We start from the raw sequence: 12,378 nt of genomic DNA, 5'->3' as shown, positions 1-12,378 counted from the left end.
TTTCCGCTGTCCTTTTGCTGAAGTTTTAATTTCATTTCGATGGTGGAAAAGGCTGCAGATCCTCAATGATATTAACACCTGGAATTTTCTTATTTGTGGTTTTGTAGAAGGTTTGAGTCCTCAATGATGTAGTCATGTGATCAAAACCATACCAGTCTACGGAATAAATATGTCCAGGTAAGATTGTGCAACTGTTCCCTCAGACTGCTCTCAACGGGAAATGGATCACATGGACTGCAGGAATGTACCAAGTAGGTATACAAAACTTGCCAGATAAGTATGTCAACATAGTTCTTTTGCAGCAAATGCACTTGTACGTTTAAATATTTTATGAATGTCATCTGTCAAAAATATAAACTGCTAACCAATTAACTTACCATAAGTCTATACCGAGAGGTTAAAAAATGTGTAGCGGAAACTTCTGAAATGGGAGGACAACATCCATTACAAAGAGTGACATCAAATCAACACCAAAGTTTGTCATTGTATCATTCTCCAACTTCCTTTCGGCAAATTCCTCTGGGAAGTGTCACACTGGTAAAAACGAAACGAAGATATTGAAGGTAGACCACAGAATTGAAGCAAACAATCTTGGTAAACTCTGAAAGCTATAACACTAATTAAGCACAAAAAATTAGAAAGCACATATCATGCTGACAAACCTATAAATATTAGGCTTAAATGTTAAAATGGTCCCTGTGTTTTATCTCATAGGTCAATTTAGTCCATGTGTAATCAATTTGGCCAATTTGGTCATTGTGTTTGTATATATTAGTCAATGTGATCCATTCCTTTAAAAATATAAAATTAATTATAAAAAAAAGCTATAATTGATTATAAAATTTTAAATTCAAACTGAAAATGGAATATATTTCTTTTAAATTTCACCTTTCCCAATTTCGCGCACACGCCTCAACCACCTCCCAAACCCAGCCACCCTCACCAGCACCACTCCAACTCCAAAACCATAGCCACCCTCACCACCATTCCAACCCCACCTAAACTACAACCTCTCTCTCTCTCTCTAACAAATCTTGAAGATCATCATAGCTGGTCACCGTAAGCTTGACGGCTCTACCGCCAATTGATCATCTTGGCTGCAGCAAAAGCCAACGACATTCAACCAATGGATCGGAGAGGAGAGAGAGATCAAGGGTAGAGTATGAGAAAATCTTAAACATAAAATAGAAGAAAATTTGCAGCAAGAAAAGAGTAGGCATCAATTCTACTAAGAACCCTTTTTTTTTTCTACAGGAATCGAGACCATTGGAGGTTGAGGTTGTGTGGGTTTTAATCATTTTAGCATTATTATTATTTGAGTTTAAATCTTTATAATTAATTACAAATTTTTAAATTAATTTTAAATGTTCTTTTTTTAGGTTTTAACATAATTTTGACGTAAAGGATCAAATTTGTTAACAGATACAAACACAGGAACTAAATTGGCTAAATTAATAACACAAGAACTAAATTAGCCGATAAGGTAAAACACAGGGACCATTTCAACATTGAAGCCAAAATATTATTGCACATGTTCTAAGGACTAATGAAAAGAACTGTTGGGCACAAAGGACATTCGTTACCTAGGAAAATTAACAAAAGTAAAGGACAAAAAAGGGATTAGAAGATTAAATAGAATCAGTAACAGCAAAACAATCACCTCGATCCATTGACTGAAATAGGCATGAATGACAAAAAGAATGCCCATAACCACAAGGAGTTGTGACAGGTTCATATAGTAATTTCAAGAATAGTGTGCAATCAAAGTCATCACTGCGTTCTGCTTTTCTATGGTTTCTCCTCTCTGTGAAATTAGCTAGTATTCTCTCTAAATTCTGAAGAGGATTACTACAAAATACCACGCAAATGCACTTGTACGTTTAAATATTTTGTTGAGAAAAGTGCAATACCTCTCTTGTATCTTACAAGCGTATGAGATCCAACCTTTCATGAGGAAGTCGATTTGATAAAGAAGCAAGCAACATCCATTCATACATTAATCCTTGAGAACGCAGATCTTGTTAGCAACATATATACTAGTATATTTTTTTTTTTTCTAGGGAATTCTGTCATGCAGTGAAACAACATAGAGCCTCAAACATCAAACAATTTGCAAACAACTTGTTAGGAAAAAATCAGTAATGATTTATAATATTGATCACTATATTAATACACGAAGCAATAAGTGTAGACAGAAACAAAAATACAAACTTGCATAAATGTGTAAGTAGAAATTAAGTGCAGAACATTGAATTTTATTGAAGATAGAGGCTTGCGGATTTGCAATGTCCTAAAGATAGAATTTCGCCCCTCCTAAGTGCTTGAAGTTCAATAGGCGTCTATCTCCCAGAATTCAACTATCTATAACTCAAGGATCCAACACCGAATCCTTGAACTCTTGTGAATGTTGGTGTGCTTCTCTCTCCAATATAGTATGTAACTTTATAAAGGAGTATGAATAGTTTGAAAAAAGATGATTTTTAATGGCTTAGGACTTATAGTTTTATAACACAATTGCACCCCTTCAAAATAGAGTTATTATCAGTTATACATGTTCAAATTCAAACAAAAGAATAAGACTTTTGGTTTGAATTTAACTTTTGCTATAAAAAACCCTATAAAATAAAATAAAATAATTTTATTTTCAGGCTGGATGTCTTTAGTAGTTTTTCCAAAGAGCCCAAGAGCCCTAAGAGCCGAGGCCCAAGTCTTGATTAATTAAATATTATTAATCAAGTTAACCATGTATAGCTTTCACTACCAAGCCATTAGCCCACCAATCTTATTTAATTGGTGTCAAAGTATCATGCTCATAAAGCATGTTAAACCATTTGTTTCCTCTGATGTGGGATAATTTGCTTTCAAACTTCCAACAATTATACCCCACAATTGAAATGCAAATTTTTAAAAATATATGCAGACTCAAAAACTGGAGAAGAAATTAGATAAAATATACATCAAGATAAGTGTCTTTTGAACTTGAACTTTCCCTAGTGTAGACGTATAGGATCTACTTTATGAATCAGTGGAATTCATAACCTTGAACTGTTCATTGTTTTGTAGTAAATCGAGACAATACGTCAGACATGTATTAAATGTATACACACTTAAGTTCATGCGATTGTGTTCATTTTGGTCCTGAACAAATCCCGATTTCATAGGAGCTTTAGAGAATGTAGCCATGCAATTCTCATAAATGCGACCCCACATTTACTCCTATATAGGTAACGTTAATTAAAAGTATTCTGCCATACTTCTTTTGAATATCAAAATATTAACGTCATTAAATGTTTGTACAAAACATACCCTATAAACTTTTGCAAACAACACACTTTGATCATAGGAATGAGTAAATAGTGTGTTCATACCTTGAGCCGTTCTCAACTAGTTTGTCTATTGAACCTAGACCATGGGATCTCCAATCAGCTAGGTTAGGGTTCCATCAATTTAGCTCATTGTGAAATTGACATTAAACCCATTCCCCTCTATGCATATATTTAATTTGCTCTCTAGGTAGGCCTTTGTCAAAAGATTAGCTATGTTTTCCTTTGACTTTACATAATCTAATGAGATTATTCCATCTTTGAGCAAATGTCTAATAGTGCTATGTCTTCGCCTTATATGCCTTGATGTGCCATTGTATATCTTATTTTTGGCTCTTGCAATAGCTGTCATGTTATCACAATGAATACATGTTGTAGTTATTGGTTAGACAATAATGGTATATCTTCCATAAAGTTTTGAAGCCATTTTGCTTCTTCAGCAGCCTTGCCCAAAGTTATGAATTCAGATTCCATAGTTGACTGTGCTGTACATGTTTTCTTGGTTGATTTCCAAGCTACTACTGCCCCTCCACACACAAAAACATAGCCACTAGTGGATTTTGTTTCACTTTCACCATAAATCCAATTTGCATCAATATATCCTTCTAAAACTGGTAGATAACTTGTGTAATGCAATCCATGATTCATTGTGCCTTTTATAAATTGTAACACTCTAATCAAAGCTTTCCAATGATCATCAGATGGGTTGCTAGTATAATGCTAAGCATGCATACATCATATGAATCCGACCTTGTACTATTCATCATATACATTAAGCTCCCAATTACTTGTGAATATTCTAGCTGAGATACTGCATCTCCACTATTTTTAGCTATATGAACTGATGGATCAAAAAGGGTCACAACAGACGGGTAATCAAAATGACCAAATTTTCTAAGTACTTTTTATGGATAATGGGACTGAGTAAAAAAATAATTGTGTTTAGTTCTTTGAACTCTAATTCCAAGTATGATATATGCAAGTCCTAGGTCCTTCATGTCAAAACTGGAACACAATATTTTCTTTGTAGAATTGATAACATCTTTGTTAGTTCCCATTATCTGCATGTCATCAATGTATAAACATACTATGACACATGAGTTCTTAAAACTCTTCACATATACGTATTTGTCACTCTCATTGATCTTAAATCCATTTGACAACATAACATGATCAAAGGGAATTAAATAAGGGAATCAAATGACAATTATGAGATGCTGATTGAGAGAGTGACAAAGGGAAAGGAAGAAGGGGAGAACGATAAAAGTTTTTTGTGTCGATTCTTACAGACGGAGCCAAACTATTGATGTCTAAAATTAGGTTCAACTTAGATAGATGTGTCATGGATGATGTGTGAAGGCTTGGGCTTTCAGTAGGAATATGTGCCTTTAGGAGGCAAGGTAAGAAACTACCTTATGCAAGTTGAGTGAAGGTGAAGACCTTCGGCATGTTAGTGGTAGTGAAGGTCTTCGGCAAGTTGTGACTGTCAGTATAAGTAAGGTAAGTAAGCATGCATGAGACATATGTATGTGGTCACCCGAATGATGGGCTACGTCTACGGAGAAGGATGTTGTCATTATAATAACATGTGTTTACATTTGTACAAGTGGCATGACCCAAAGATAAAGGGAAGATGAGAGAGAGTCTAAGGCCTAAGATGATGATCCAATATCCAAGACCTAAGGAGCAAGACCCTTTTCTAAGTGGAGAGTGGTCTTTGTTTATAAGTGAAGGGGAGTCTCCATCTTTTGTAGTCTTCCAATGTGGTACTCCTTCCCTTGCTTAGAGTTGTGAATTTTGGTAAGACTTCTTTGGCTAAGGTGATAACCTCTTAAATCATGGCATGTGGCTGATCTTGCTTAGCTAATTGCTCGGTTAGTGACAGCACCAACATCATTCTTTGTATAATCTTTGATTGGGTGAATTTGGAAAGTACACGTTGATTAAGATGTTTGTTTGTGCTTTTGTCATTGAGTTTGGAGATCAGGGATTGATTTTGGGGTTGGGATTCTATATTTTCAATTATGCTTTTATCATTGTATAATCTTTGATTGATTGACACAAAGACTGTGATATAGGGACAACATCAGCAGCAGCTACCTTTTCCTAGGCCCCATCTTATAAAGTAGCTCTTCTTACAGCTGCTAGTGAGATACGTGAACTTCTGGCGCTTTTGATCAAGATGTCTCTGCCCTCCATTTATATGACGTGAAAAATGTGACGGGTGTTGTTGTTAATCTCAGTCACTGCGACATTCCCGCTCAGGTTCTGGATTTTGCTGGAGCTTCTTAGCTAGCCAATTCATTGAAATGTGTGGATGTGGTGGTCATAGCTGCACAGGTTCCAAATATTGTGATGCTCCCGATGATGACTTGTGATGACCTCTTCAACATCAACGCCAACATTGTGAAGAAATTTGTCGAGGCTGTGGCGGATAACTGTCCTAAGGCCCTCATCCACATTATTAGTAATTCGATGAACTCCACAGTGTCATTTGTTGTGAAAGTTCTGAAATAGAAGGGTGTTTATAACCAAAGAAGTTGTTTAGTGTTACTACCTTGGATATTGTGAGGGCAAACACTTTTGTTGCTCAGGAGAATAATCTGAAACCCATTAATGTTGACGTCCCGGTTGTTGGTGGACATGCTAAGATAACCATCCCTTCTATCAAAGAAAAAACCCTCGGGCAGCCTCAATGATGAAAAGTTGAAAATCTGACCGTGAAGATTCAAAATGCTGGAACTGAGGTTGTAGAGGAGAAGGGTGGTGTTGGGTCTGCTACATTGTCCATGGTATATGCAGCAGCTAGATTCATCGAGTCATCTCTGCGGGCTCTGGATGGAGATGGAGATATCTATGAATACTCTTATGTGGAGTCTGATCTGATTGAACTTACATTCTTTGCATCGAGGGTTAAGCTTGGAAGGAATGGGGTTGAAGCTTTGGTAACATATATGACCTCCAAGGTTTGAAAAAGTATGAACAAAAAGCTTTGGAAGCACTTAAGCGAGAACTGAAATCAAGCATTGAGAATGGTATTGCATTTGCTAACAAGCAAGCAGTGACTGCTTAGATATCTCTAAGGCAAAATTTTTGTTTTTGTGTGTTGAAAATTCTGTTTCTTTTAGCATGTTCGAAACTTTTGCGATTAATAAGTTCAATGTCATGATCTTTTTAGTGTACGAATTGGTTTTGAGGAAAAAAGTGCCTCATCAAATAATCTCTCACAATTTATTTTGTTATTTTTTTTTTTTTTCCCCATTGTTTGTCTATGTTGCTTTGTTCCTTGGTTTTGTTTTTGAAGTCAGACAAACAATAATTGAATTTTGCAGAGATTTTGTGTTTATGTATACTAATACTCATTTAAAGTTTACACAATCTATTGATTTCAGTGACATTTGAAGAATAGTTGATGAGCTGTGCTGCAACCATTACTCTTCCATGACCCCCATTTTGTTACGTATGAACTTTTTTGGACACTTGAACTTAAAGGAAAAAAAAATTGATTTTATTGACATATCACCTCTCTTAAAATGACTTAAATTCACTAATATGTTGGCTTGTAAAAATCTTGTTAATGCATTAAAAGCTGCTGACTTTAAGAGACTGCTTAGAACCCAAAATGACATTAATGGCATCAGCTGTCACCTGTCACCAGCTAATTATTTTAATTAATATTGAGATTGGTTAGCAAGCCTTCTCTACTTGCATAAATTCTAATGTTAGTATTACAAAGAAATCACATCAATTGAAACCAAAATACTCTCTCATACTCTCAATGGAATCAGAGCAATCGATTTTGGTTGCCTCTGCATAACCTTGTTTTTGCCTTGTCTCTACTTATCCTTGACCTTACTTTACTTGCGTTGTCTCTACTTAACCTTGCCCTTGCTTTACTCTTATATTGTCCACAACTATGCCCTTGTCTTTGCTGTGATATTATCCTTATTGTGTTTTTGCTTGCCTTGTTGTTTCTTATATTTTTGTTGCTATAATACCTCCGCTGCATTACTCCTACATCTCCCATGGGTGACGCCACCAACTCCACCAAGACTAATACCACAATTCCACTAGCTCGTTCCCCTCACGACTACTCCTCTCAAATTACCCCAAATAAGTTGGATTGGTCAAACTACCCTGCATAGTCTCGTAGTGTTTGTTTGGCCATCACTGGGTGTCGCATGGCTGGTTTCATTAATTGCAAAAAACTTACCCCTGTCGTTGATGACTTCGACTATGATTCTTGGGAAGAAGACAATTGTTTTATGCAGTCCTGGCTTCTCAACTCCATGGCTAGGAATGTACGTGCCTTATTTGATCACTGCCCGAAGGCTTATGCGGTGTGGAAAACAACTTGGAAGACCTATATTGTCACTCAGAATAGCTCCAAGTTGTACCAACTCCGTCGTTAGTTTGTTACCACCTCTCAGAATGGTGAGCATGTGAATGTTTTCTATGAAAAAAAATGCATTTAGTATGGTAGGAAATAGATAACCTTTGTCCCTGAAAGCACACCAATCTTGATGGTATGGCTCTTCACCAACAAGCACTTGATGTTGATCGTGTGGACGATTTCTTAGGGGGACTCGATCCCCATCCAGTTTGTAGTCGGATTCTTGCTATGAACCCGGCTCCACCTGTCCTTGAAGCTTATGCACTTGTGGTTAAGGAAGATCATCACTAATCCTCTATGGAAGTGCCATGGCAGTCAAGCCCCATCATGGCTCCCCATTGTGTGTCCTCCAGCTTGACTACTCGTGGTCCCAAACCTGATGATGCAAAGGGGACTCGAAACTTCACCCATTATGATGGTGATCACCTTGTTGAGAAGTGCTTTTAAGCTCCATTGTTATCCCGAGTGGTGGTATGCACTCAAGACCCACAACTTGGCTCCCAAAGCTGCTTGTATTGTGACTTCTAATGTTTCCTCATCTCATAATTTCCTCTATGACTCCAACCCGAACTCGAGTAGACGCTTCACTACATGGATAATTAATACTGGTGCAACTGATCATATGACTTTGGACTCTAATCTTTTCTTTACCTTGTCCCCTAAGTCTCGTAATCCCTATATTACTAGTGCTAATTGAGTCCCTTCTAATGAGACAACGAAGAGAAGTTTGCAGCTCTGTTCTGAAATAAATTGAAGACATCATAGGTCATATGGCATTGATATACGAACTATTCTAAATAAGATTTCAAAAAACATGTGTTGGATGAGAAGTAGCATCTCATTCTTACATATTTGCATTTGAAATTCCGAATGTAAATAGGGGAGAAAAGTGCAATACCTCTCTTGTATCTCACAAGCGTAGGAAATCCAACCTCTCACAAGGACACTGATTGGAGAAAGAAGCAAGCTGCATCCAATCAAACATTAATCCCTGAGAACACCGATCTTGTTAACAGCATATATACTAGTATTATTTTTTTCTTTCTAGGGAATTCTGTCATGTGGCAGCTTTAATGACAACATTTAAAAGACTAGAAAAATCATAGATATATCAATTGGACCAATCATGCAGTGAAACAACATAGAGCCTCAAACATGAAACAATTTGCAAAACACCCACTAGTTCGAGTGTTATCCATAATTTCCCATTTGGCTTCCAAGTTGCTGCATATTAAAAACCAGGAACTTTTTTCTTTTTCTTTTTCTTTTCTTTGGGTGCGTACGGTAGTATGCCATGCAATGTCATGTAAGACCTCAGAACCCAACATAAAGAAAGAAACAAAGAAGGATGGGCCCACGGCTCTAAAACCACGGCGTAGGACTAGAAGCCCACATAGAAAAAAAAATATATATATATATATATATATATACAGTCCCGATCTCTTGGACCACAGGAGTCCAAGAGATTGTGGTCACCCACCGTTGGATATTAATCCAATGATTCAAAATGATATATATAAATGCAATATGAAATTATTTTTTATTTTTCTTTTTTCAATAATCCTTAAAAAAACAAAAACATTAAAAATTAAAAATCAAGTTAAAAAACCCTAACGTCCCTTGCAAGTGGCCTCACGTCGTTCTCAATTCTTCATCGCGTCTCTACAGCACTCCCTTCCTCCATTGTTGCTGCACTCTAATAAGAGAATCACTAAAACGTGGCTGAGAGTTGGAGTCCCCCCGTATTCTCTACTTTGCTTCTCTCATTGCCTCCCTTCCTCCACCAAATTTATCCATCCCCATCCTCCACTGTTGTTGGTGAGAGTTAAGAGTTTTCTAAAAAAGAATGAAATTTGCAGTCCTGGGCGATTGGGTGGGTTGAAGAATGGAGAGGTTCACTTGTCTATTCTTCTCCAAAAGCCTATCTGACAGAGAGGTTGAAGATTGAGGAGCATACCCAATTTTTAGAGTAATTTTGTTGTAAAAATTGTTGTACAGGTTCTTAGTTTTTGTTTCTTGAATCTGCAATTTGTTGTAAAAATTGATTAGTGTAATTAGTTGGGTCTTGCTAGCATGTAGTTCGTGGGTACTGGGTGGCTATAATGTCACTGAATGTGATAATATTTGAATTATAAAGATCATAACACTTGTGATTGAATGCAAATTGTGATAGTTTATATGTGGTCTTTTCTTTTTATTGGTGCTGGATTGTTGCAGGAACTTTTTGAGGGACATTACTTCTGTCAGGCACAAAGGGAGGACTTCTTTCAGCGAGCAAAGCCTTACAAAGATCATCCAACAATTCTTAGGTGAAAGCATTGGGCAATAGCTTTTCAATTTTGGTTTGATCTTCCTAGCTGTCCTCATCCTGGATTCTTCATCGTGCTAGTAACATACCAGGAGAACCTTTAGAAAGAAAAATGGAGGAAAAAAAATTAGGTTCTTAATTGACTTGGGAACACTTTTTTGGCAGTAATACTTATGTATTTTATTGCTTGCTCTGTAGGATGCAAAAACTTGCAAAAGAGTTGGGTGTGGTAATACCAGTTAGTTTCTTTGAAGAGGCAAATAATGCCCATTACAACTCAGTTAGTTTCTTTCAAGTTGCATAATGTTCCTCTTATTTGATCTCATCTTTTGATTATGATAAAAGCCACTATTTTTCTGCTGCAGGCTACCAGGAAAAGTTCTACTTCAATCCAGGTGACACTGGATTCTGTAGCAGTATATTTACACACAAGGGGTCGCTCAGGTGACACTGGATTCTGAAGCAGTATATTTACATTCTGTAATCTGAACGTTGCATAGCTTGGTCTACAATGACAAGGAAATTGAGTGATTTTACAAGTCCAAATTCTGCAACCCCAAGTTTTGTTTTTTTGTTTTTTTTCCTACAATTGCAGATAGGTTTCTCTGTCTTGATTGTAAATGCTCACTGATGAATAAGTGGCTATACTCATATATTTTTGTAAGGAAATTCATTGAATTATATGTTTTGGTTTTTTGGATCAGTATTGGCGTTTCTTTGAATGAGGTTCTTTTTGACTGGATGATAACCATCCTACTCTTAGGCAACAATGCAGGGAGGCCCAAGTAACTCTTAATAGAAATGCTGGAAGTAATTAGACAACACTAATATTGGAAGAATAACTATAGAAATTAATAATGATATTTCCAATCCACGAATGGACATGATTAACAGTACCATGTAGATTAAATTGCTACAATAGTGATATATATGAATGAAAAGGAAAAAGAAAAAAAAAACTAATTTTGTGGTTGAGTACAAGATCAACTCCATTACTTCTGGACACCAAAATGGGACTTGAGCACTTCCTTATTTCATGTGTTCGTGAGGTTGTAAATAAACAACAGGAGAGTGTCGTGTGCTTTCTATCATATACTCTCCATTCAAGTGATGTGGACGATCTGCTTGAGCAAACTCCATAAACAAATCCAGTAACCAAATAATTTCAAATACATCACTAATTTAAAAATCAAACAATTAAATACAAAAGTAATAGAACAACATCAGATGAATCTTTTCACAACTCACATTTTGAATGGGAAATGTAGGGGTATTAATCATCATCCATACCACCATGACTATCCTGTGCATTTTGAGCCTTGCAATTGCCTTTTATGCTTGGATATGGCTTTAAGACATTGCTTGCAGTACTTTGCGGGATCCCTGATCGAGAACATGATAAAGTAACATATTTCAACTCCCCACAATCTCCTTTCTTCGATGATCTCTTCTTCATTGGGAAACCTACTCGATTTGCATATTTTTTTATAAAAATCAAGCACCTCATCAGCTGTGTTAAAAATCATATTTACCTTAGGTTCTTGTGTTGTTTCTTCCGGGCTCATTGTATTTTTCAGTCCAGTCTCACCAATCTCAACCTCATCATTTTCTTCACTCATCTCCAAATTTGAATGGCTTCTTGAAGATTCCAAATATTAATATAAACTTCCTATAATACATATGCAATAATACACATTCAGTTGACATTATAGTAACCAGTACCCATGAACTACACGCTAGCTAGACCCCAACAAATTGCAATAATACACATTCAGCAAACATACCTAGTAAGTGATTGTTCAGCAACAGTAATTTGCAATAGTATCTAAACTCAGTGACTCAAAATTTCATCAGATCGTAGAGTCGTCTTTATGGTATCTAAATAATAACCAGAAAATAAAATACAGACTAAGAATAACAAAACCTCATTCATTCACAAAGTATAAATACTTGTTCATTCCATGCATGTTTCTTCAACAGGAAAAAGGAAAATAAAGAAGACAAGCAAACATGAATTTTACTGTAGATGACAATTTTTAAGATAAAAATCTTGAGGTAGCTAAAATTCCTTGTTCGTAAGGTACCTGTAAATTCCTTGTCCTTTTGGCGTCTATAAGGCTGATTATTCAAGGCATTATAGGCATCTGTTATTAATAACAGCAGGGAGCACAAAGTTAAGAACCTGTACAACAATTTTTACAACAAAATTACACTAAACATTGGGTATGTACCTCAATCTTCAACCTCTCTGTCAGACAGGCTTTTGGAGAAGAATAGACCAGTGAACCTCTCCATTCTTCAACCCACCCAATTGCCTAGGACTGCAAATTTCATTCTTATTGAGAAAAGATAGT

General features: G+C 36.3%; 1 long non-coding RNA gene and 1 pseudogene across 1 annotated transcript; both read left to right on the top strand.

The window, feature by feature from the left end:
• Nucleotides 1–5,271: 5,271 nt before the first annotated feature.
• LOC117621905 lies at nucleotides 5,272–6,401 on the top strand (annotated as a pseudogene).
• Nucleotides 6,402–9,934: 3,533 nt separating this feature from the next.
• On the top strand, nucleotides 9,935–10,693 carry LOC117623191. The gene is made up of 2 exons (XR_004585091.1): nucleotides 9,935–10,025; nucleotides 10,390–10,693. It is a non-coding gene; the product is annotated as an uncharacterized LOC117623191 (long non-coding RNA).
• Nucleotides 10,694–12,378: the final 1,685 nt, after the last annotated feature.

The sequence above is a fragment of the Prunus dulcis genome, chromosome 3, assembly GCF_902201215.1.
Source record: "Prunus dulcis chromosome 3, ALMONDv2, whole genome shotgun sequence".
NCBI classification, from domain to species: domain Eukaryota; kingdom Viridiplantae; phylum Streptophyta; class Magnoliopsida; order Rosales; family Rosaceae; genus Prunus; species Prunus dulcis.
This window is presented reverse-complemented; position numbering and strand designations above follow the sequence as displayed.